This window comes from Octopus bimaculoides, chromosome 20 (assembly GCF_001194135.2).
Source record: "Octopus bimaculoides isolate UCB-OBI-ISO-001 chromosome 20, ASM119413v2, whole genome shotgun sequence".
NCBI classification, from domain to species: domain Eukaryota; kingdom Metazoa; phylum Mollusca; class Cephalopoda; order Octopoda; family Octopodidae; genus Octopus; species Octopus bimaculoides.
The window spans coordinates 702,897-709,125 of NC_069000.1; the positions used below are offsets into that span (position 1 = coordinate 702,897).

The 6,229-nt window shown below is 36.5% G+C and overlaps 1 protein-coding gene across 1 annotated transcript in view; it reads left to right on the forward strand.

Annotated features, from left to right (window-relative positions):
- Positions 1 to 6,229, forward strand: part of LOC106867121 (multidrug resistance-associated protein 1) — a 37,090-nt gene that overhangs the window by 22,487 nt on the left and 8,374 nt on the right. The window lies entirely within an intron of this gene.

The following is a 6,229-nucleotide window of genomic DNA, read 5'->3' on the forward strand; positions in this document are numbered from 1 at the left end:
CTGATGTTGTTATTGCTGTTGGTTAATTCTAGGTCAATCTTGATAGAGCAAGCAGACCTATGATCAAGGACGTTCCAACTGTGACCACTTCATCTTGTTATATATATTAAGGACTAAATCATCCAAAGCAACCCTCTATAAGTTAGAAGGTTGTGATTAGAATGAGATTTTATGGTTGAGCAACCATGGAGATGCTCCATCTTTGACTGATGTACTGGTGTTTAGTGTTTAGTGTTTAGTGTTTAGTGTTGAGCGGTCGATGGTGTTTAGTGTTGAGCGGGTATTGGTAGTGTTGGTAATATCAATGTAGTGATATAAAAATGATGATAACATATATATGCTTATATATAAGAACAATGGGAAATGGAGAGAGAGGAAGAGATGAGAGAGAAGATAGTGAACATATGGTGGTGGTGGGGGTACACTCAAGTTACAGGGAGGAGGTGTATATAAGTGAGGTAGGATCAAGGATTGGTGAGAGGGTGAGAGGGTGAAGGTTGAGCCTCTTCCTTAGGACCCTCTCTGTAACTTTCATGGCCTGATTCAACAATTTGGTACAATCTGAAATTACTTCTCCCCTCCACCTTACTTCTTGTACACAACACACATGTTCAGACTACCTTCCAGTGTACCTACATTGACTGTGCCAACTATAAGGATGTGGATGGGTAAGAGTGAACATGGAAATGGGGGATTCAGCACCTGAAAAGGTGAAGGATTGTATGAACATTTGCCAAAGTAGATATTAGATATTGCTGCTCACCTGAACCACCATTTTCCCAACTCCTCAAACATTCAGGGTCAAGTAGACATAGAGACCACGTGTGTGTGTGTGTGTGTGTGTGTGTGTGTGTGTGTGTGTGTGTGTGTGTGCGTGCGTGTGTGTGTGTGTGTGTGTGCGTGTGCGCGTGTGCGTGCGTGTGTAACAAAATAGTCACTAGAGTTACTTGCTAGGGAATGTCTATATGGGCACAAATGAGATGGTTATTTAAAAGGAAACCAACAAAGAAAACAGTTGTGATGGAAAATGAACAAATGAATTACTGATTCTTACTGCAATAGACAGTGGGTGGGCGGGCATCTTACAGCAGGGGTCACTTTCCCTATAGTTATATTAAAGATAAGAGAAGAGTGTGATAAATTTAATTGCTAAGATATGTGAAGAATCAAATGCTTTGGACTCTTCACCTCTGTCTGAGAGTGAGCAAGAAAGAGAAACAGTTGTTGCTTTGGTTACAAGCCAACAAATCATTTGTTATGAGCTACCTGGTTTTACTGAGGAAGGTCTATACAGTGGAGATTAGCACACACTTAGATACAATGATTGAAGTCCATAGATTACTATAGAATATAGACTATCATGCCCTCTATATTTAGAGATGGAAGTCCATAGTTTACTACATCTAATTATAGTGAGAGGAATCTATAGTTTGTTATAGAATAAGGACTCCTTCCAATAGCTGTATTGTGTGTAATGTGCAGATGAAGAATATCTTTGTGGTTGCTCAATCTGCTAGAAATAGCAATCAAGTTTCCTTCACATCACAGTCTAGCATCTTGGAAAGAAAAGGAAGGACACACTGGATAACGTAGTCCTTTATATAAAGGACAGGTTGATGTAGCTTTGATTATAAGTCTACTTGAACTAGGTTAAACAACAACATTGTATATTGTGTGAAATATTATATTGAAGAGAGGAAAAGATGGAAGGAGTTAAAAAGATTTATCTCATTTGTGAAAATATTTGTTCTTACCAGATTTCTTCACCGATTTTTTCTTTTAATTTTCTCTTAACCATTTTCTCTTCCCTCAGCATTCTGTGTCCTCTGCTACTCAATAATTGCTGCATTTTCACTTTTGAGTGGTGCTAAGAAATTACATACTCAACTCATTGCAAACATTATGCGATGTCCAATGAAATTCTTCGACACTACACCTCTAGGTCGCATCATCAACCGATTCTCAAAAGACACTGACACAGTTGATATGGTTATACCAACAATTATACCACAAGTTATCCGTTCAATGTTCTTTATTGTCACCATAGTTGTCTTGATTTGTTATACAACTCCTACCTTTTTAGCTGCATTACTACCTCTCGTAGTTGTTTATTATTTAATACAGGTCAGTACCTTTTTTTGTCTCTGTCAACTCATATTAACAGGGAAGCTCCCGCTTCTGATGTCCTATATACAAATTAAGATTATTGTTGTTATGTTTATGTATTTACTTTTTCAAACTTCCTGATGTGAAATTGTGTGTTGAAACAGTTATTGTTATATTTGGGGATAGTCACATTGTTTTGTCAGTTAAACACACACACTGTGTACTTGGTCTTCACTTCAGCTTTGTTTTTATTCTTATATTACATGGGTAGTTTATCCTGTTCATGCTATATCATTAGTATTATCCTGTGTTTGAGAATAAAATTATTTCCTTTCAATAAAGCTGAAGTGAAGACCAATATATAGGGCATGTGGTTAATTGGCAAAAAATATGACCATCCCCAAAAATAACAGTATTATTATTGTTATTGAGCCCCAAGTGACCTCTCTCTGTGTTGATGGTCCCAAAGGTTTTTTTTTTTTTTACTTGTGGTTCATTTTGTTTATAAAATCTTAAAATATATTTCAAAAATGTATCTATATACTTTGGCCCATAATAATTTAAACTGGAGAAAATTGTTAAGTATTCACTTTATTTAATAAACAAGGCTTCATATTTAGAATTTCAAATCAGAATTTTATATTAACATTCCTAACAGTTATAAGATAAGATTTTAACCGTTCTTTGATTGAAACATCATTAAGGGAAGAGGGTTTAATGAGATTAATACAATGAGTCCTCAAACAGTATTCAGTTGATTAAAATTATGTTAGACAACTGTGAAATCCAAATTAATTAAATGTTTGATCAGGGTATAAAGTAAGGAGTGAGTGTGGTCTTTGGTAAGTAGTGACAACTCTAGACATGTTTCAGTCTTATTAGATCTCCTCAGCAAAGTATAATTTTAACATTACGTGCCACATCTTAGATGACAGAGATAAGAAGATATTGAATGAATGAATATTGATTTCAAACTCTAGCACAAGGCCAGCAATTTCGGGGAAAGATGTAAGTTGATTACATCAATTGCAGTGTGCCACTGGTACGTATTTTATCAACCCTGAAAAGATGAGAGGCAAAGTCAACCTTGGCAGAATTTGAACTCAGAACATAAAGACAAACAAAATACCACTAAGCATGTCTGCCAACATGCTAACAATTCTGCCAGCTCTCTCCCTTCAACCAATGAATATTGACTGGCAGACATGACATGTACATTATTTTGTAATTTGTTTTGTATTGTATTGATAATTGTGATTATTACCACATATTTGATTTGCTTTTTTGATGTATTATAAGAATAGTGTCTTGGGAAGATAATCTGTGTTTTGATCTATTCCAGAGATATTTTATACCAACTTCCCGGCAACTAAAACGTATCGAGTCTGTGAGTAATTCTCCCATATACAGTTTGTTTAGCGAGACTGTCCTTGGGGTCAACAGTATCCGAGCATATTGTATGCAGTCATACTTCATTAATCTCTTTGAAGATTTAATTAATGAAAATCTTCTTGCACTTTGCCTTCTGAAGGTTGTCAACAGGTAAACACAGTCCTGGCATATTCCATATTTCCTTTACCAGCACATCATTCCAGTGTTTTACTAATCTCTCTCTCTCTCTCTCTCTCTCTCTCTTTGCTATTACTGTCTCCCATTAAAGGCTATCTGTTCAGTCAGATTTTGGTCTAAACAATAACAGCAACCATTGCCTGCATATACATCAAAGCTTGCTTCCTCCTCCTCGTTGCCGACGTTGACATCATCATCATCATCATCATTAATACTTTGTCATTGAATCTAGATGGAAGTTCACTGAAGTGTTTAGTCATCTCTCAAGTCACAACAAGGTAATACTCAAACAGATGATACTTTCTTTAGAATGCAGATATAAACGTCTCTTTGAAAATCAAAGAAAAAAGAGGATATCTATGGACAACTGCTTCAAAACCTGCAGCTTCTCTATCCAGGCTATGAATTCATATTCATACCAATAATAATTGGAGCACTAGGTTTTGTTAGTAAATGCTTAAAGGAGACTCTGGATAAAGAGAAATTGACCAGCTGATTCATACATTACAAGTGCAATCTGTGAGTGGAACAATAAAAATATGCAAGACTTTTCTCAAGTTCCAAATTTTCTCAAGTTCCCAAAGATGGAGCCTTATATCTTTGTTGGAAACTGGCTCCCTCCTCAGTGGAAGATTTATAATAATCAAAAAAATAGAAGAGACATACATGCTACTGACTTCTTTCAGTTTCCATCTGTCAAATCCACTCAAGGCTTTGGTTGTTCAGTGCTATAACGGAAGACACTTGCCAATGGTGCCATGCAATGGGACTGAACCTGGAACCATGTGGTTGGAAAGCAAACTTCTTACCACATAGTCATGTTTGCACCCATTCCATGCAGCCACAACCCATACACACATACAATTATATTTATTTTTGCTTTTATTTCATAATAGTATCTTATAAGATAATTATAAAGTACAAAGACTTTCTTTTACATGTCTAAGACCAAATCACTAACAATTTCACTTCAATTTGCATTGAAATCTCTTATTCTCAAAACTGGAAGAAAAAGAAATCACTTTGTTTTTTATATTTTGATATTTTTATTTTGCTATTAGTCTTGCTTTGTTTTATATTTTCTTGTATGTTTTCTCTTCCTTAAGGTGGTTGGGTATACGTATTGATCTTATTGGAAGCGCCACTATTCTTTGTTCAGCAGTTTTTGCCATTGCATATGGTGCTTCCCATGGCAATATTGGACTTTCCCTGAGTTATGCCTTTAGTGTAAGACATGTTTTTTTTCTTCACATCTTCAGCTTTATATATCCTTCTCCTTTCATTCCAGGACAAGCCTCATATCTTCAGCAATGTTGGTACAGGCATGGCTGTGTGGTTAAGAAGCTTGTTTGATAACCACACAGTTTGGGGTTCAGTCTCATTTCACGGTGCCTTGAGTAAATGCCTTCTACTATAACCTCAGGCCACACAATGCTTTGAAGGTGAACTTGGTGGGCAGAAACTATAGAAACCTATCTTATATGAAGTGTTGGTTTGTGTTTGTGTTTGTCCTCATCTACTGCTTGACGACCAGTGTTGGTTTGTGTACACCTCATAATATAGCAGTTGAACAAAAGGAGGCTGGGAAAATAAGTACAAGACTTGAAACTAAGGCCTTGGATCAGTATGGGGGACTAAACCCTTCAAGGCATTGCCCCAGCATGGCCACAGTCCAATGAATGAAATCTGTAAGCAATAAAAGATAAAGATCATACATCCTTCATACAACCATGCCAAATCAGACTGGAATTTTGGTGCAGCCTTCCAGTGTACCAGCCCAGTCAAACCTTCCAACCATGCCAGCATGGACAATGGATGTTAAATGATGATGAAGATGATGATCCTTCCTTTCTTCTGTCTCATACAATTTTTCCTCATATTTCTTTAGTTTTCTCTCAGCTGATTTCTTTTTATGTTTTCCCTAAATGTAACAACTGGGAATATGTTAGTTCAAGTATTCAGACCTGTGCAAATGTCCTATTTTTTATATCATTGCATCTATTACTAACAAGCTTTTATTGAAGTTCAAAGTTCAATACTAAGAATGTTTCCAGCAGAGTGAACTCGTTGCTAAAGACACCCAACAGAGCTGATATTGGTGTTAAATTAGGGAGGGACATATCAGATCCTCTGCTCGACTTCTGATTCATGCTAATAACAGGATCATGAAGATGGAGATGATGATTGCTGTTGTTGTTGTCTCACCACAGATCAGCCTTGTTTGAGAAGACCAATGATGAAAGGCATTCCAGCTATGACATTCCTGCAAGGAAACTAGCATCACATTATCCTACTTGCCCTTTTCTAAGATGGTGGCGTGTAACTTGAGGGAGATTTGGTTGTTATTTCTAGACGGCTTTGTTGGTCTTGATTATTGTAGTGAAAGAGAGATGGGGAGAAATAAAATTGAATAATTGCCAATTGCTGTCAATACTGAAAAAACAACAATAATTGGTTTCTGCTTGTTTCCTTCCAGATATCATTCGACCTTGGATGGTTCATATGTGTTAGAAGTGACCTGGAGGCCAACATTGTGTCTGTTGAACGAATACAG